General features: G+C 44.6%; 1 long non-coding RNA gene across 1 annotated transcript in view; it reads left to right on the plus strand.

The window, feature by feature from the left end:
* The first annotated feature begins 720 nt into the window (after positions 1 to 720).
* LOC135984104 (uncharacterized) overlaps positions 721 to 20,624 on the plus strand; it is a 30,138-nt gene continuing 10,234 nt past the window's right edge. Inside the window, exon 1 of the long non-coding RNA XR_010602013.1 lies at positions 721 to 836. This is a non-coding gene — a long non-coding RNA (uncharacterized LOC135984104). The remainder of the gene's footprint in view (positions 837 to 20,624) is intronic.

Below are 20,624 nucleotides of genomic sequence, written 5' to 3' on the forward strand. Positions count from 1 at the left end.
CACAGTTTTCCTCATGTAGACAGGGCCTTAGGGTGAAACTGCTCAATCATTATACAGTAGGAACTAGAGAAGATGGAGGCAGTTCCCTCCTGTGAGAAAAAAGAGCAGCTATGTGCAATGCTGACAGGTGAATGGACATTGCTGGTATGAGAGCTGGACTCTGCACCAGCAGCAGCACAGCAGAATACTGTTTAGAAGGGTTTTTTTTTGCGGGGGGGGGGGGGCAGGGGGCAGTATATGGCCGATTGGCCAGTTATGCAGCTGTAGTGACCAAAACCTCTTATTCAGATGGTGTACAGGGGTCAACGCTCTTATTCCTTGCAAAATCTAGAATAGTAGTTGCCGATGGGCTGTTCCACACCCTGACATTTAGTTAGCACGAGTGCGTGTGTGTTTCACTTTCAGTGGCCTTAGGACAACAGATGGGTCCAGCTGTTGAATACACAAGTGTGTCAGGGCCTCAATGTTGAATGTTAAAATTAGCCTTTTTAAATGCATAAAACAAAAGCTTTTTTTAAAACCCAAAATAATTGATGCAACTGCCTTTTGACACGTGTTCATCATACCCAGCAAAAAGAGATCAAGACACATTGCATCAGCAGGGACCACAATACTTCTACACTAAGAGCTGAGTAACCAACTAACTCATCTGCATTAAGCAGCCTTTTATATAACCCTGGGAGAGTTCCCATAAACCCCTTCTTTCTTTTCACCCTGCTGCAGGCACTCAATTTGTTTTAAGAGCACTCCCTTTCTCTGAGGTTTCTAAGTCACAAGGAAATTTAATTCAGAAGCCCAACAACAAAATGATAGATCTTCACAGGTTCATCCTCTGGGTAAGTAATCTGCCTCAAAGAGGCTGGCAGCTCATCTGTGATCAGAGAAGTCCCTTTCTGGGAGGAAAATTTGGTATAAAATGAAGGGAAAGAGTTGTTGGCCAGCTAGAGAACTACAAAAGGGAAAGGCATTTGCTCAGAGCCAGGAGGTTTCTCTCCATTGCAACTAGATTAATTCCCCAGCAGGTGAGTAAAGGAATGTGGAGAGAGGGAGGCATGAACCTTGTAAGGATGGAGTCTTGCTTGAATCTTTCACCTCCTCTGGGAAAGGAAGAGGAAACTCCTGCCCATATACTCCCCACTCATCACAGTTCTGTTCTTGGGAGTCCTTGAACAGAGAGGTGCAAAGATACCAGAGTACTGACTCTCTGCCTGTGACTGAGCCCCTCTGTCCACCATAGCCTAAAGCCCAATACCAGAGGACTATTCCAAACAACAGTGACCCCTCTAAAAAACAAAGAGCCCCTATACTAATAAACTGGAGGTCTATCTTACAAAATAGTTTTGGGCAGTTGGCTTTGTTTCCCTTTAACTCTTAGCCCTAATCAATATAAAAATGGTCCTAGCTGAGGCAATACTACTCTCTCCCATTGCCTGTTGCTTAGCTTTAGATTTTATGCTTCCTCCTACAGCAGTTTAACAGCAACCCAGTGTAATACTGCTATAGTTGGTAGAGGAGTACTTAAAGTCTCCCATTTCCATTGCTGGGCTATCTTTTGCTTCTTCCCTCCTCCAGATAGTGGAATGTGTTTAATTAAATTTTGAAACTTCAGTATGAAGATTAGGAGAAAATAAAGATACTGTTAAGGGGGAGAAAAAGAAATTTTTAAAAAGTCAGCTTCATTAACTACCAGGTTATTAGAATGAGGGTCACTTTGCCCAGACTGAAATAACTGCATATCCCTAATTGCATTTTATTTAAGTAATTTCTTGTTAGCAATTTAATATGGCTGGAAGCACAAATTAATAATACCTGGCAGCTAGCTGTAGGAAAGTCATAGTGATCAATGTTTAGGCTGGTTTTTTTTTTTAATGTTTATCTTTAGTTTATATACTTGGGTCAATTTCTTTCAGTCATGTATAAATGTTTACAGCTCCTCTGTTGCCATGAAAATGGGATTAATTTTACCATATTCATGGGAGAGAGACACCACCCCCTATCCTCAGTATTAAGCTGGTGGAATAAGGAATGAATTTTTTTTAGTAGTGAATGAGCTAGATAGGCAAAAAAATCCAGCATAAGTGTAACGACACAAACAGCTCCCTCTCCCAATTCCCTACTTTGGTGCCAGGTGGTAGCAAATCCTGAGCAGTAGCCCAGATGATCACGTTGCATGGTGGAAACTGCACCTAGTTGCAAAACGGAAGGGTTGCTATACGTGTCGTCACACCGGCCCAGCAGGCCAAGCTTCAGAGCGGAGCGTGGGCCCCGCCCGCTGGCACCATGGTAACCCCTAACCAAGGCACCGCTTTTGGAAAATGTGCTGAGGGGAAGCGGCTGCTTCCCCTGCACCCCCCCCAACTATGCTACTGGGTAAAATGCATGTAGCAACAGTATGTGTAAAGTTATGAACATAAACTGAAATCATGACAGAAGTGTGTTTCCCAGATAAATCAAGGGAGTGGCTAAACCAGTTTTTCAAAGATAAAGGGCAAACTTACCCCTTAGCCAGGTGTCAACAAAGCTGATGGACCTATCAAGTTGCGATCCATTGGCAAGAATGTGGGGCAGGGACAAAGAGAGCTGCATTTTAGCATAGAAACAGCATGAAGTCTCCTTCCTTTCCCAGCCACCCGTCTCTTGGTTCTCAGCTAGAAATGCTTTTCAAAGAGGGACTGAAACATAAAAATGAGGGGCAAACACCTCAAGATATCCCCCCTTTCCCTCTCTGTCCATCTCACTCTTTGAATCTGAGAAGACAAAGGAAACAGCTGTTGGACTCTGAGGAAGGTGTCCTGACCTGAAGAGTTTGGTCAGTAATGCTGTTCGACACATGTGATGAGAAACTTTGCTTGAATCTAATATAGTTTAAGTTTAGCACTAAAAAGTGTTTTAACTTTATTTTTCTTGTAACTATTTCTTACTCTTATGCCTCATTGCTTGTACTCACTTAAAATCTAACTTTTTGTAGTTTATAAACTTGTTTTATTGTTTTATCTAATCCAGTGTGTTTAAGTTAAAGTGGCTGGGCAACTGCATTTAAGATGGCAAGTTGTTGTATATTGTTCCCTTAAAGGAATAACGGACTTAATATATTTGGACTATCCAGGAGCAGGCTGGGGAGTACAAGACATATATTTATGGGGGGAAATCTGGGACTTGGGAGTGTGTTGGGGTCACCCTGAAGTATAATCAAGGCTGGTGAGAGCCCGAGTATGATTGGCAGGCTGTAGTTACACCAACCAATCTGGGAGTGACCTGCATGCTAGCAAGCTGTTTGTGAGTTGTCCAGGTTGGGAGCTACAACAACAAGACCTTGTGAGGCACCCCAGGTTGCAGGGCAAGGGTGACACAGTGCCTCACTGGTCTGGATTGCACCCTGGTATGTCACACTCACTTAGGAGAGAGGCTGTTTTTTATTTTTATTAAAGCACTGGACTGGGACTTAGGAGATCTGTGTGCAGTCCTGCATCTGCTATAGACTTCCTGACAGGGCCGGCTCTAGCTTTTTTGCTGCCCCAAGCAGCAAAAAAAAGCGCTGCCCCGTGCCCCCCCCCCCCCAGCCGAGCGCCGCCGGAACCCCCACCTAGAGCGCCGCCCCCCCCCACCAAGCGCCGCATGCCGGAGCCCACCCACCCCCCTGCGCCGAGCGCCGCCGGAGCCCATCCCCGCGGAATGCCGCGCCGCGCTCCCCTGCCGCCCCTTACCAGGTGCCGCCCCAAGCATGTGCTTGGGTGCCTGGTGCCTGCCCTGCTTCCTGAGATTAATCTCTTGGTGCCTCAGTCCCGCCTCTGTAACCTGGGGATAATAATACTTCCCTACCTCACAAGGACTTTCCCTAATGATTGTGATGCACTCAGATACTTCAGTGATGAGGCCATGTAACTACACAGGTATAATCAATAGCTAGATTGTACTGAGTGCCTTCAGCTCCCATTAATTTTAATGAGCTGAGAAATCAATGCCTTGCAAGACTGAACCTCCTGTCTCCTCCTTCCCTCCTTTTTGTGCATTTTTTCATGCTGCTCCCTACACTTTTGTACAGCATTCCATTTCCTGAGTGCCAAGCATTCAGCGTTTCTTTCTTCAAATCTGCCCTTCAACCCCATTTCTTCTGTGAAGATTTCCTATGGCGATCATCTTGCCAACCATGCCCACAAGCCTTCTTGCAACTGAACTGTGCTTCCATGTACATTCTTTTTCTGTGCAGTAGCAAGATCCTTGGGACAGTGATCTAGCTGTTTATATGTTTTGTAATGTCCCATGCAGACTTATGGGGAACTGTGAATAATAAACAACAACATATGATATCGAAACTACTGGAAAAGACAGGAAATTAATTATTGCCTCTTGGGCAAATCATTTCATATATCTATGTCTCTATTTACCCCTTTGCAAAACAGGCTTTTCTTTAACTATCCCTGAGGGGGTTGTGAGAATTAGATAGTAATCTTAGTGCAGTTCTTTGAAACTATACAAGAAATCTTGTGTATTGTTGTTGTTTATTAGCTAAGGAACAGGTCAATTATCAGCTGAGGAACTGGTCAGTCAATTCCCAAAGGGCCAAAGCAAAAACAGCTGGCAAAATATATCTGAGGGCTCAGGGAATCTGATCTGGATCCTTCCTGTGTCTATGGTATTAGAGAGCCCCATGGTGAGCTCTGGAAGGCACAATTACTCTCAGATGATGATCTCCCAGGTGTGCAGGGAAAGCATGCTGTCTGCATGGCCCCTTAGGATGGTGCTGCATGCGTTCACATCTGCAGCTAATCCGCTCCAGTGGGTAGTACATAGGGAGGGATGATGCCTTCTCCTCCTCATCCCACCACTGGCACCTGAGGTGCAGTCCTTGCACTCAGGACACCATAGGGACTCTGACTGTGCCTTACTCCTTGTGCCCACCCCACCCACATGCTGCACACAAACTTGTAGGCCAGGCACAGTCCTGCCCAGTGCGATTCTTTTGCACTTCTTGCAAATATTGGTAATGGTTGGGATTCTAATCACATTGCTGTACTCAGAGGTTGCCCTCTCAATGCAGAGACGAATCCTTTTCAGGGGATTGTTTCTCTTTTCTCAACTTTCACAGCAATGGGGGTGGGTCGTCTCTTACAGAAAACCATACTGTTGAAAAATGTTCACTGGTGGAGTGAAAAACCTTTTTAGTTGGGGATGTGACCCTTTTAGATTTTTCAGCAGATGAACTGGTTGTGGGAATGCTGTTCCTTTTGAGGTAACAAGTTGCTGAGGGTCTATGCTTTGTTTTTGTGCCATAATACAGTATCAGGACCAAGAACATTCCCCCAAGAAATAAAGGCACAGAACTTATGTAGTGCTGAAACCAGAAAGCTGGGATCACTTCAGTAATGCAGTGGCTCTCAAACTTTTTCAAATTGTGGACTATTCCTAAGAGAGGTTATTTTGTGAGAGTTGGTAGGTGCTCGCCACTTCTGAAAATCAGGCTGCTTATTTAGGCATCTACATAAGGAGTTAAGAGCTTAACTTTCAGCTCCAGGGTTGTAAATCTCATCCATGGTGCTAAAAGTGCAAAACCTCCTAGTTCATGACTCATCAGCCCAGGCCACTCCCTTCACTGTATGCAGTCATTAAAGGATTCCGATACGTGTTGTATCCGCCTGTTGTCTCTTCTCTTAGGCCTGGTCTACACTACGGGTTTAGGTCGACTTTAGCGGCGTTAAACCGAATTAAGCCTGGACACGTCCACACAACGAAGCCCTTTCTTTCGACTTAAAGGGTCCTTTAAACCGGTTTCTTTACACCACCTCTGACGAGGGGATTAGCGATAAAACCGGTCTTTGCGGGTCGGAATTGGGGTAGTGTGGACGGAATTCGACGTTATTGGCCTCCGGGAGCTATCCCACAGTGCTTCATTGTGACCGCTCTGGACAGCACTCTCAACTCAGATGCACTGACCAGGTAGACAGGAAAAGACCCGCGAAGGTTTGAATTTCATTTCCTGTTTGCCCAGCGTGGAGAGCACAGGTGACCCCGCAGAGCTCATCAGCACAGGTAACCGTGATGGAGTCCTCCCAGGATCGCAAAAGAGCTCCAGCATGGACCGAACGGGAGGTACGAGATCTGCTCGCCATATGGGGAGATGAAGCAGTGATAGCTGAACTCCGTAGCAGTAAAAGAAATGGAAAAGTATTAGAAAAGATCTCCAAGGCCATGAAGGACCGAGGCCATAACAGGGACACACAGCAGTGCCGCGTGAAAATTAAGGAGCTACGGCAAGCTTACCACAAAGCCAGAGAAGCAAACGGAAGGTCCGGGGCAGAGCCGCAAACTTGCCGCTACTACGCGGAGCTGCATGCGATCCTAGGGGGTGCAGCCACCACTACCCCAACCGTGTGCTATGACTCTCTCACTGGAGAAACACACAGGGAAGACGGTTCGGGGAACGAGGAGGATGATGACGATGGAGGTACTGTAGGTAGCTCACAGCAGCAAGGAAGCGGAGAAACCGGTTTCCCCAACAGCCAGGATATGTTTGTGACCCTGGACCTGGAACCAGTAACCCCCGAACTCACCCAAGACCCTCAGGGCACACAGGAGACCTCTGGTGAGTGTAACTTTGTAACTATTTGTAAACATTACAAAAAAAAAGCAAGCGTGTTTAATGATTACTTTGCCCTGGCAATCGCGGCCAGTACATCTACTGGAAAAGTCTGTTAACGTGTATGGGGATGGAGCGGAAATCCTCCAGGGACATCTCCAGAAAGCTCTCCTGGTTGAAATGGGGTGATTTTATTAAGGGGACATTCAGAGGCGCCCGTTCCTGCTCTTCTGACCAGAAATGTTCCCCGCTGTTAACCACGCGGTGGGGGGAGGGGTGAAGTGATCATCCCAGAGAATCGTGTGTGTGTGTGGGGCGGGGGGGTTTACTTGTGTTTGTGCCGCATGTTAACCGGGAAACCGCAGCCACTCCTTTTACATTGAAACCCCATTTTAAATGGACAACCCAATTCATCCTTGATATGGGAAATGCGCTGCTGTTTGCAACCTTTCCCGCATGTTAAGAAGGTTAAAAAAGCCAAAACACTGTGGCCTACGATGGCTGCCTGCAAGCCGAAATATGCGACCTTGTAATGAAAGAGTGTACCCATTGTTCTCTAAAATGTGTCTTTTTTAACCACCTCTCCCTTCTCCTCCGCCAGCTGCAAATGTTTCTCCTTCGCAGAGGCTCGTGAACATTAGAAAGAGAAAACGTAGGACGAGGGACGAGATGTTCACGGAGCTGCAGATGTCCGCCCAGGCTGATAGAGCACAGCAGAATGCGTGGAGGCAGTCAATGACGGAGATGAGAAAAGCCCAATATGAACGAGAGGAGAGGTGGCGGGCTGAATCGCGGGAAGAACAGAGCAAGTGGCGGGCTGAAGACGATAGGTGGCGTCAGCTTGCAGACAGACGGCAAGAGGCAATGCTCCGTCTGCTGGAGCATCAAACTGATATGCTCGAGCGTATGGTTGAGTTGCAGGAAAGGCAGCAGGAGCAGAGACCGCCGCTACAGCCCCTGTGTAACCAACAGCCCTCCTCCCCAAGTTCCATAGCCTCCTCACCCAGACGCCCAAGAACACGGTGGGGGGGCCTCCGTCCACCCAGTCACTCCACCCCAGATGATCGCCCAAGCATCAGAAGGCTGGCCTTCAATAAGAGTTAAAGTTTTAAAATGCAGTGTGTCCTTTTCCATCCCTCCTCCCCCACCCATCCCAGGCTACCTTGGCAATTATCCCCCTACCTCTGTAAGGAACTAATAAAGAATGCATGAATGTTAAAAAAAAATGACTTTATTGCCTCTGCAAGCGGGAGGGGAGGGTGGGGTGGGGTGGTTGGTTTACAGGGAAGTAGAGTGAACCGGGTCGGTGGGGGGGGTTTGGAGGGTTCATCAAGGAGAAACAAACAGAAGTTTCACACAGTAGCCTGGCCAGTCACAAAACTCGTTTTCAAAGCTTCTCTGATGCGCACCGCGCCCTGCTGTGCTCCTCTAACCGCCCTGGTGTCTGGCTGCGCGTAATCAGCGGCCAGGCGAGTTGCCTCAACCTCCCACCCCGCCATAAAGGTCTCCCCCTTACTCTCACAGATATTGTGGAGCGCACAGCAAGTAGCAATAACAATGGGGATATTCTTTTCGCTGAGGTCTGAGCGAGTCAGTAAGCTGCGCCAGCGCGCTTTTAAACGTCCAAATGCACATTCCACCACCATTCGGCACTTGCTCAGCCTGTAGTTGAACAGGTCCTGACTCCTGTCCAGGCTGCCTGTGTACGGCTTCATGAGCCATGGCATTAAGGGGTAGGCTGGGTCCCCAAGGATCACGATAGGCATTTCAACATCCCCAATGGTCACTTTCTGGTCCGGGAAGAAAGTCCCTTCCTCCAGCTTTCGAAACAGAGCAGAGTTCCTGAAGACGCGAGCATCATGTACCTTTCCCGGCCATCCCACGTTGATGTTGGTGAAACGTCCCTTGTGATCCACCAGGGCTTGCAGCAGCATTGAAAAGTACCCCTTGCGGTTTATGTAGTCGGTGGCTTGGTGCTCCGGTGACAAGATAGGGATATGGGTTCCGTCTATGGCCCCGCCACAGTTTGGGAATCCCATTTCAGCAAAACCATCCACTATTGACTGCACGTTGCCCAGAGTCACTACCCTTGCTATCACCAGGTCTTTCATTGCCCTGGCAAATTGGATCACAGCAGCCCCCACTGTAGATTTGCCCACTCCAAATTGATTCCCGACTGACCGGTAGCTGTCTGGCGTTGCAAGCTTCCACAGGGCTATCGCCACTCGCTTCTCAACTGTGAGGGCTGCTCTCATCTTGGTATCCTGGCGTTTCAGGGCAGGGGACAGCAAGTCACAAAGTTCCATGAAAGTGCCCTTACGCATGCGAAAGTTTCGCAGCCACTGGGAATCGTCCCATACCTGCAGCACGATGCGGTCCCACCAGTCTGTGCTTGTTTCCCGGGCCCAGAATCGGCGTTCCACGGCATCAACCTGCCCCAGTGACACCATGATTTCCACATTGCTGGTGCCTGTGCCTTGTGAGAGGTCTATGTCCATGTCAATTTCCTCATCACTCTCGTCGCCGCGCTGCAATCGCCTCCTCGCCTGGTCCGGGTTTCGCCTTGGCATGTCCTGGCTCTGCATATACTCCAGGACAATGCGCGTGGTGTTCATAGTGCTCATAATTGCCGCGGTGATCTGAGCGGGCTCCATGATCCCAGTGCTAGCTATGGCGCCTGGTCAGAAAAAAGGCGCGAAAGTAGTATCTGATGGACCAGGAGAAGGAGGGAGGGCGGGAGGGAGGGAGGGCCGAGTGACGACATGGCGTACAGGTACAGGAACAGGGAGAAACACAAACAACTGTCACACAGAATGGTCCCCCCAAAGATTAAAATGAAAACCCTGGGCTTAGCAGGCCATTGATTTCACGGAGGAAGGGGAAGCATATGAATACAGAACAAATCTATTTTTTACATCTTAAGGTGGCAGCCGACGGTGCAGCATGAGTGACAGCCATACCAGTACGACGATGACGGATACCAATCATAAAATACCATCATCTGCCAAAAGGCAAGGGGCTGCTGCTGTGTAGCAATGCAGCCCCACGTCTGCCAGCCCCACGTCCGCCAGCACCCAGCATCGCCCTCGGCCTCTTCTGGGTGCTTAGCAGACAATACTGGGCAATTGGCAGAAAATAGTATATTACGACTGGTAGCCATCATCATCGAAACAGTAGCATGTCTGCCCAGGTGGCCATGATTGACAGCCACACCAATACGATGACGACGGATACCAGTCATAATATACCATCGCCTGGCAAGGGGCTGGTGCAATGCAGCCCTACGGCTGCCAGCCCCATGGCTATCACTCATGCTACACCGTCTACCGCCAAAAGGCAGTTAGCAGCTGCTGCTGTGTAGCAATGCAGTCCCACGTCTGCCAGCACCCAGAGGACATATGGTGACGGTGAGCTCAGCTGAGCTGAGCGGGCTCCATGCTTGCCGTGATATGTTGTCTGCACAGGTAACCCAGGTAAAAAGGCGCGAATCTATTGTCTGCGTTGCTGTGACGAGGGGGGAGGGGCCTGACGACATGTACCCAGAACCGCCCGCGACACTGTTTTGCATCATCCGGGCATTGGGATCTCAACCCAGAATTCAAAGAAAAGGCGCGAACCGCTTCTCGGCTCTCTGAGCTGTGGCGCAAACGTAGTATCTGACGGACTAGGGGAAGGAGGGAGGGGGGCCGAGTGACGACATGGCGTACAGGCACAGGGAATTAAAATCAAGAACGGTGGCTGTGCATCAGGGAGAAACACAAACAACTGTCACACAGAATGTTCCCCCCAAAGATTAAACTGAAAACCCTGGGTTTAGCAGGCCGTTGATTTGACGGAGGGAGGGGGAAGCAAATGAATACAGAGCAAATCTATTTTTTACATCTTAAGACGACGGTGCAGCGTGACTGATAGCCCTCGGCATCTTTCTGGGTGCTTGGCAGCAAATACGGGGCGGCGTATGACGATGGTCTTCAGGCCTATTGCACAATCGGCTGCTCGGGGAAGACTCTGCTAATGTGCGATGACCCGACTTGTAATAGGACGGCTAATAGTCGTAATACACCATTTACTGCCAAAAGGCAAGCCCCACGGCTGCCAGCACCCAGATCGCCGATGAAGGCTACCAGTCTACTGCACCGTCTACCGCCAAAAGGCAGTTAGCAGCTGCTGCTGTGCAGCAATGCAGTCCCACGTCTGCCGACACCCAGAGGACATATGGTGACGGTGAGCTCAGCTGAGCGGGCTCCATGTTGTCTGCACAGGTAACTCAGGTAACCCAGGTAAAGAGGCGCGAATCTATTGTCTGCCGTTGCTGTGACGGGGGAGGGAGGGGCCTGACGACATGTACCCAGAACCGCCCGCGACACTGTTTTGCATCATCCGGGCATTGGGATCTCAACCCAGAATTCAAAGGGGCGGCGGAGACTGCGGGAACTGTGGGATAGCTGTGGGATAGCTACCCATAGTGCAATGCTCTGGAAGTCGACGCTAGCCTTGTACTGTGGACGCGGTCCGCCGACTAGAGCACCTAGAGCATTTTATTGTGTGGACACACACAATCGGCTGTATACAACCGATTTCAATAAAACCGGCTTCTATAAATTCGAACTAATTTCGTAGTGTAGACGTACCCTTAGTCTGTGCCCCAAATAGGTTTATGTACTCTGTCTTTTTGTTATGTGCACACACAGCCTCAGTCCTTAGGCCCCGATCCTTGATTAAGGCCACTAGGTTTTACCACAATATAAAAAATAATACACATTAAGGGCCTGGACCTGTTCCCAGCAAAATCTATGAGAATTTTTTCAAAGTATGGCTATGCAGTTCACTTATGAAATTATCAAATGTCTTTTAAAGATCTAGCTTATTAGGGGTGTGTGTGTGTAAAGTGGATCAAAAAAGAGAAATACAGCTTCTCACTGGAACCTCAGTCCTTTGGAGGACTTGCAGTCTTGCATCCTCAGAAGTTTCTTTTATCAACGTTTTTAGCTGCTGAGAGCAGTAGATTTTCAATAAGCGCAATACGTTCTTGTATTTCTATTTTGTGTTCCATGATGCTCTTAGTTTTCTGGCACACCGTTTAAATTGAGCTGCCACCTTAATATCAACAGCGCTCTTTGTATTTTTGAAGGCATGTCCTAGTCAAACATTATTTAAGAATGACTTCTAATGGGTATAGTCAAGTTACTGTCTCAAGTTGTTTCCCATGAATCCCATGAACATGCTGGTGAAACGTTTCACACCTAAATGCTATGGGCAGTGTCTTTCTTTGGCCAGTAGAGGTTCTAGAGCAGAATTTTAAGCGGGGCATTGTAATTACATATTCATTACTTAAATGCATTTTTGAAGATGCCCTGCAGAGCTCTGATGTGACTGATAGACTGTGCAGTTCTGCTTTGGAGCCCCCTACTGGAAAGTCTGCATCAAGCATGGAACATTGGAGTGGTGTTGTCCAATATGGAACCTTCATGGAAGAGCTATTCTGTTAACAGCGGTGAATGGGAGCTTTATTGTTTTCTATAGCTTTATTTAATCTATTTAGATTTCAGACACTTTTTTAGTACTACTGCTATTGGAAGTTCCTGTGTGCATTATTGGTGAGGAGAGTAGCAGTTTAAACCAGCCCAAGAAAAGTAAATATGATGATGACTGATAAGAAAATAATACTCAGGAGAAAATAGATGGGAAAATTAGCCTACACTGATGGAAAGATTGTTTTCTGCCTGTGTAGTGATGGTAGGTAGGTCAATGGAAGCATTTTAGCTGCGTCTACTTTGGGGACTACACAGTATGCTCTTCTGGTATAAACAATATTGCACTTTGTCTTCTAAGTGACTGTAAAAATGCTTTGAAAAGTGACTGTTAACATCATATACTAAGATCCATATACTAAGTTTTTTGCGTTTCAGTGACTCTTTAAAATTTTCATAGTTTACAAATAAAAAGATATTTTTTACTAATCACTGTCCTTACAAATTGAGCCTGGGATCTGAATGTCAGAAGGATTTTGCATCTAGATTGTAGTTCACAACTCTGATCATGATACCTAAACCAGAAAAAAATCCAGTTTATTTTCCCATTGCTGTTTAGTCCTGCAGTGTGAAATGGAGTAGGGAGGAGTACAAATGTGTTGGTTTTTTTGTTGTCACTGTAGTAATTAGGGATGACTCCATGTGCATGGAGAACAAATCCACTGAATAAAATGATGCCCGTGCTCTTTTATGTAGGCAATTTTCTAATGCCTGCCAGGCTTTGAACGGTTTGAAACCGAAAAGTTTAATATATTCTCAGTCTTGATTCTATTGCCAAGACACCATCAACAAGCAATAAATACACCTCTACTCTGATATAACGCTGTCGTCAGGAGCCAAAAAATCTTACCGCGTTATAGGTGAAACCACGTTATATCGAACTTGCTTTGATCTGCGGGAGTGCACAGCCCCGCCCCCCCAGGAACGCTGCTTTACCGCGTTATATCCGAATTCGTATTATATCGGGTTGCGTTATATCGGGGTAGAGGTGTAATAAGTTAGTAATTTTAGGTACTGGATTCCCCTACTGGTGCAATTGGCAACTTTATTTGCTTTTTGGTGCATTGTCACTGCTGACAGGCTGCATTCGGCTTCCGTTCTCCACAGAGTACTGTGTTCCAGTATTGTAAAAGGCACAGAATTAGACAGTCCACTATACCTGCTGTAGGACCTTGTTTTGCTGCCCTTAAGGTGAATAGTCTATGACAGGTTGCTGTTACAGTACTACCAGCACCAACTGTTCAAAGAGTGGGTTAAAATCATGAGATTTTAAAAAAGTAATACTTTTGGGGGTCTTTCCATTTGCCTCCTAGTTTTTGAGCCTTTATGGTTCACATTTTCAAGCTTTTCTCCACAATAATGAGGGCTAGGAACCTTTTTTTTTTAAATGAAAGCTGAGATTCTCACATAACCACATGACTCCAGTAGCTAGAGCATTAAGAAAAGCACCAAGTATCATGAGAGCCATAATAAAATTGTGAGAGTTAGCAACACTATTGCTATTCTAGCTCTTATCACAGCAGCTGCTTGTGTGGCTGGTGGGTGCCAAAAAGAACTGTAATTTTTATAACACTGGTGATGCTGCCTTTTACCAGGTTTAGGCATAGGTCATATCTGTACTCCCTGCCGTGTACTATCTTTGCATGTGGGTAACTGTATTCTTTCCATAGGAACAGCACAGGGTGGAATTTTGCTCCACTATTTTGATGTATTGTTGAGTGTATTCTGTTCCCATGTGAATATTTGTGCTACAGGGGCTATTTATGCCCTGTATAAGAGAGTAGAGACAAACCACAACAGCAAGGAGGGGGTGTGATTTTTACTTTTGTGTTTTTCCTATTTATATACTTGCCCGTCAGATAGGATTCACCAAGCCTGGACTTGATCCATTGTTCTCCTTTATTGTATAGCCAATTCAGTAGCTAATGCTAGCATAAGATGAAAGGTAAAATAAATAGCGCTGGCAGATACAGTACGTTGTATTGCTCTGCAAGGTTTCAAGAAACACAGCTCTATAGAGCATTTGAGTCTCTGCTCTGCTTAGAAGTTACCACTGTATGTCTCACTGCCAAGGGTCAGCCCTTTTAATCTTCCACAATAATAAGAGCTACTTGGACCCTTACAAGAACAAAGGGATACATAATTTTGCCCACTAAATGAGCTTTAAAACTGATCAAGTCCAGCTCATTGTTAGCACCTGAACACACAGCAAGCCGTGAAATTAAAATTTTAATATATACCATTGAATCTACATGAATGAAGGAGAAAACAAAAGCAGGCAAAAATAAATTAACTATCAAATGGGAAGTACTTGAGGATAGAGTTCATGATGTTTCAAAGCATGAATTGTAATATGTGTTTAAAACACGACTGAGCCTTTATTCTGAGCACATGCATTATACTTAGAATATGGAACAAGAATATAGCTCTTTTTCAGGAGCTGCATTCTAAACAAATTTTTGTTAAAATGAAACTGTTTAATGAAACTGCTTTTTAACTGCTGTAAGAAACCATGCATTATTAACAGACAACTATACATAATACAGTACAACACTCTGCAAAGTTACAATGATTCAGCTAACTCATTTGTTATACAGTTTTGAACCTTGTAACTTTTTTTATTTTAGAAGATATTGGGTATTGATTTTACAAATGATCAGGAGACTAGTGCACAGGACAGTTAAACTGGCACAACATCAGCTCTGGAAAGTTCATGATGGTTTGCAGACAGCAGGTGGGTGAGAGACCTACACTGCAGGGCAGATTGTGCAGCTGTGATATGTGGAATTCCCCTTAAAAGGATCGGCACGCCTTTGAAAATGAATTCATCATTAAAATAAAAGAGATTTCTGAAGCCGTGGAGGAAAAGAGGTGCTTGATTAGTTTCAAATTAACTCTTTTTGCATTTCTTTTGCCTTCCTCTTTTTTTTTAATTACTGTGGTTTTCAAGAGAGAATGCAAGAGATTTTTTGGACAGCTTTTAAAATATTATGCTGAAATGTTGCAAGACATTCTTTAGTGCGGTTTGATTCACTGCAAACACATGGAATGGTGGAAGCTGGTTACATTCAGGAAATTTGCTTTAGGAATTCATTGACTTTACTTTAGTGTCTGGTAGGGTGTGCATTCATGGACTTTTCCCTTTAGACACTTAAAATGGCTGTTCGTGAAGAATTATTTTCTACTGTATATTTTTCTGGGTGACAATAACAAACCACAAATATTAGCGGAGTACCTGACGGGTGCACAGTATTTTATGCTCCAAAGATTTTGGGTCTGATTCTCCAAGGTGCTGGCTTGAGTGGGAGGTAAGGATGTTCAGCACCTGACAGCTAGGACCCGAGGGTGCTATATAATGATAAGCAGTATTTATTTATTGGCTGCAGGAATGAAAACCCTCATATTTCAGCACCAGATTTCTCCTTTTATGTTCTTGATGGACTTTGAACACTGGTTGTCATTATAATTATAAATAGCTTAAGCATCAATAAGGATTCAAATGTAAGAGCTATGTCTTTGCCAGTGAAGGGGTCCTACCATCAGGAGGATCTGTTGTAGGTTATGGCTGGTCGCATCAGACCACAAGAAAACAAATGTCAAATCAGCTGCAAAACACATGAAAAAGTTTTTGTTTTATTTTGCAATATCAGCATTTTCTATTTCTGATCAGCATTCTACTATTAATGGTTTCACGACTGTGAATCTGGGTTAAAAACAACCCCAAACTGTTGCATCTGATAAAATTTTTATTGTGATATCACGCTCCAAATAACACTCACTCTCTAAGCAATTCCTGGAAAAAGATACATTAACTTGGGTTTAAATAATACTCTCAAATATTAAAGCTGCCAACTGAAAAGAGAACAGATAATTAGAAAATGACAACAGAGAGCACAAAGCCAATGGAGGAAAAACTGGAACACAGCTAGACAGCAACATCGACCATCTAATCCATTAATGGTATACTATAATTATGTTTTGCTCTGGCATTAAACTGGTATGAAGCACAAAGAAGATATTACTGAAGTTTTAATCTCTAGAAAAAGAAATCTCATCCTGCCTAACAGCAAGCAGCACACACAGAAATGCGACTTCAATTAGCACTACTGTAAAAGTTAATTTAGCACTTGGTAGGAGCATTCAACTAATATATACAAATAAAGGGGGGCATGATGTTCCTTTAAAGGTGTTCTGTGCTATTATTCTATTGATCCACTGCTCTCTCCAATTCATTTTATTGAGATGGAGGGAGGAGGGTTTAGAAAAATAACTCATGAAAGATGCCCAGTTTTTTTTCTATCCACACTGCACCTATCTTGATATTCATACCCTGTTCCTTACCATGGTGTCTCTAATAGCTGACATCTCTCAAAACTGAAGTCTTCTGTTTTATGTTCAGAACAGGATAGCATGGTTAGCAGCAGTGCAAGTTTCTTCACTTCTGCTCCACCTATGTGCTTTTTCAACCTTGTTGCAGAGGTACCAGCTATAGGAGTCTCTGAGACCTCTTTACTGTCAGTGCCAATTATTGCCCATTATTATGTTGGCTTTTGGGCGGTGGACACCTATCTACTGTGAACGGGAGTGAGACCACCAAACTCCTTTTGTCTAATCATTTTTATTTTATTTCATATGTTTGACTGGAAAAGTGGCGACAGCCCAATGGGTTAATAGTTAGCAACTGTGTACGTTTAAATGCTGCACAGCGATGTATTTTCTGGTTATTGCCATTCAAAAAAGACTTGCAGATTTGCTCCAGTCAAGCTTTAGTATTCAGTTCAGTCATGGTGCACATAGCTCTTCTTTTTACAGGATTATCTTGTGTGAGCAGCATGCAGGTTTAGTTCTAGTAGTCAACTGCAATATTTGAGTTTGGTTTAGCATATTAAAGTACCAAGTACTTCTTTTGGTTGTTGTTTAAAATTATTCCCTGGTAGCAATGCTTATTTGTGTTTAAACCACACACACCTATATTTATACATTTAAATTGTGTAAAATGTCACTATTATTTGTTTAAAAAAATATGCTAGGGTTGCCGCAAAGTATAGTGTGGTTTACTGTACAGCCCCATACTATGTCATTTTAGTAAGAATCTAAAACAGGGCCTTATGGATTGCCCCCCCCCCTTTTTTTTTCTGTTTGTTCTGCTCTTTAATTACATTCATATCAGCTACTTTGAAGTTAATGAGACTGTTGGGATATGTAAAAGAGAATCCTGTATTGATTTCAGTCCTAATATCTTATCTTGGCATCTTTATTTGGTGCACGTAATGTATACTGACTGAGTCACATTTACTGACATGTTGTGATGGGTATAAAAAGTTTGGTCTTTATCGTGTAAAATAGAAAAACCTGAAAAACTCTGTACAAAAACTTCACAACTCCATCTCCAGCCTTCTGATTGGCTAACAGGGTTTGAAATGTACAGGTTGTAATTAATTAAAGCCACAAGGGATCCTTTTGCATTCAATTTCTAAATTGTCAGAAATATAACCTGCTGATTTTTCCATTGTTTTTAAAGAAGAGATTATTTCTAAAGACAGGCCAAAGAGACATTGCTCAGGTTGGGATGCACATCAGAGTAGGGTAGCATTCATGGCCAAAGTAGAACTTGGGTTCAGATTCAATGGAGATGATATTTTGTGAGCTGACAGTCACAGTTCAGGGCAACTGTATCTGTATTTCCTCCTCCATAATCCCTTTAGGGCACCCGCTCTCGCAGCAGCTCCTCAATTGTCACCTCTCTTGGGCAGAGACCCATGTCTCCCTTTTCGTTCTGACCAGGGTTTTTCTTGGTTGCACAGCTCCCGGCCTACACTGTGATATCCCCAGCAAGTCAGACTGTCTGAACAGGCCAGAGTCTGAACTTCACTTTCTCTTTGAAGTCTACGTAACAATGTAATTGTCAGCAGTTATGAGTTACCACAGAGCTCTTTAGAGGGCAACACATTTGCTCTGAAGGTGAAAGCATTACAGAGAAAACTTCTGTAGAACAATAAAAGCTTACTATAAGTCACCCATCAGTCTTGTGGGGTCTCTGTAGTCCAAAATCCTTCCCACCCTTCCCAGGAAGGACTAGGACCCCTCTTGGACACACAGTCCTGTCCATTTGCTGGATTAGAAAGAAAGCAAGCCATGAGTCAGTTTAAACTCAGGCTATTTATCCAAAAGTCCTTTCTTTGTCTGTTGGTCTCTGAAGACTCTAGTCTGAACGATCAGAGGGGTAGCCGTGTTAGTCTGAATCTGTAAAAAGCAACAGAGGGTCCTGTGGCACCTTTGAGACTAACAGAGGTACTTGGGAGCATAAGCTTTCGTGGGTAAGAACCTCACTTCTTCAGATGCATCTGAAGAAGTGAGGTTCTTACCCACGAAAGCTTATGCTCCCAGTACCTCTGTTAGTCTCAAAGGTGCCACAGGACCCTCTGTTGCTTTTTAGTCTGAACTAGTATATGTGAGCCTCTCCAGGTGGTGTTACTACCTGATTGAATCTGCCTAGCTATCCCCCACTGTTTCTAGTTCCTGGTGGAGCTGTTGTCACCCTCCCCCATGGAGTTACATACAATCCCTGGCACAATGATACATAAACTTCAAATAGCCAGATCTCCCCAAGATATTGCAGGTAATTGCCATATCTGTCACACTAACCTTCTGAGATGTCCATCGTTTAGGGCCAAATTCTTGGGAGATCATGGAAGGCTTCTTTTGTTTTGAGATGATGGAAATCTCCTGCGATCAACTATTCATAAGAGTGTTCTGCTATCTTGGACAGAAATCTCGTAAGCATGGCAAAATAACCAGAGGTCATCTACAAAACCAGTAAATAGGCACAATTGTGGTTTTGGAACAGACTTGGAAGCTTAACCATGAAGGCAGGTTCAAGTTCCAGGATTCAGTCCCTCATTGAAATTCCAGTAGACTCTTTAAACTTGTTTTTGTTGATTTCTACTGGTCTCTGCAGAATTTGTTTGGTGGCCCAGTAACCAATAGCTCAATAGATCCATGGCTCTGTTCCAGAACCTAGTTGGCCAACTGGAATCTGTAAGAATCAGTTGCACATTTTTAACTGGAATATGCGCCAAGGCACCTCTCCATTTCCCTAGGATACACTCTGACTGCACGCATCTATTGAAATTTGAAGAGGTGTGATATGAAGTGTCAGTTTTTGACTCAGCTCTGATTAAAACTGTAGCTTTCTCTCATGTAGACTGTGTTGTTTTGTAGCTGGCATTCGTGTGAGAAATCTATATTTTGAATAGGCAGGGATTTGTTCTATCTTCTTATTTGGTTTCAGCTTGCTTGGGGTTGCCAAATCCACCCAAAAACTCAGAGTAAAACTTGGTTGACTCCATCAAGGTTCATCTCATTTCCTATCAAAATGTTGAGTTTGTCATGGTTTTGGTCTGAAACCATAAATTGGCCTTTGTTTGCTTGAAAGGCTTAGGGAACTCTAGCAAGTCTTAACCTGTGCTGTCTGAAGTTTGTAAAGAGACCTGAAACTAGGTAAGTTTGTTGCTAATAATTAGTACATCCTTACTTACCCTAAGGTTTATTGTACCTCCATAAAATACTAGACTGCGTTTTCTCTAGTGCAGGCAGGTCCCCAAATTCTTTGATTCATTAAAGAACTCTTCACCTTATGCAATTTAAATAGATTTTTCTTTGGGCCTCAAGAGTTTAATTAGATAATTAAAGTACAACAGTCAGGTTTACAAAGTACACCCCCCCAAAATGCAACATGCTTGCCCAGGGCCTCTGCATCACACAGATGCATGACCAAAATGGAGCAGAGTGACACCACTATTGTCCTATGGATAGATGCTGTAGGTCCTGGCATCCAATTTAAGAGTGCCTTATTGAAATTGATAGGATTACTCATGTGCTTAAAGTTAAGCACAGGCTTAAATGCTTTCCTGGACTGGCACCTATAACAGCGTGACCTCAAAGAGTGCACTATAAAATACGGTAGTACTTAAGGGGTTAATCTGCTTCACTGTGAAAGTGAAGTCTCTGTATCTGGGTAAAGACAGCTCCTTTTTGTGAGGCTTTCCATGGTAATGCCAGGTTTCTTGCCTCTGCTGGGCTGGAAATCTGTGTCCTCATTCCATGTGCATTAAGGAGAGGGACTCGAAAACGCAGTTGTCATTTTGGATGACCGATCACCTGAAATTGTTATTTTATAGTTCGAAATATGTTCTCTCCAGTCGGCTTTTTTTTTTTTTAAACTTAGAACAGTTTATTCCACCCTAGAGATGAGTTGTTGCATTCCATTCTTACCTTCTTTAAAACAAAATGCTACTGTTACAGAAGCAACCTTGGGCTTGAGAAGCAGACTGTTGATAAACACCAGCAGCAAGTGTCGTTGGCCCATCGGTTTGTACAGATTAGAGGAGGATGGGAAGCCACTTGCTTCTGGTTGAATTTGTCATTGCAAAGGCTGTTGCTCACATGTAGAGCAGCATGTCTATCATCCCATAGACCAATGAAGGTCAGGGATGAAATGCACAACCCAACTGAGGGTT

This window comes from Chrysemys picta, chromosome 5, assembly GCF_011386835.1.
Source record: "Chrysemys picta bellii isolate R12L10 chromosome 5, ASM1138683v2, whole genome shotgun sequence".
Lineage (NCBI taxonomy): Eukaryota > Metazoa > Chordata > Testudines > Emydidae > Chrysemys > Chrysemys picta.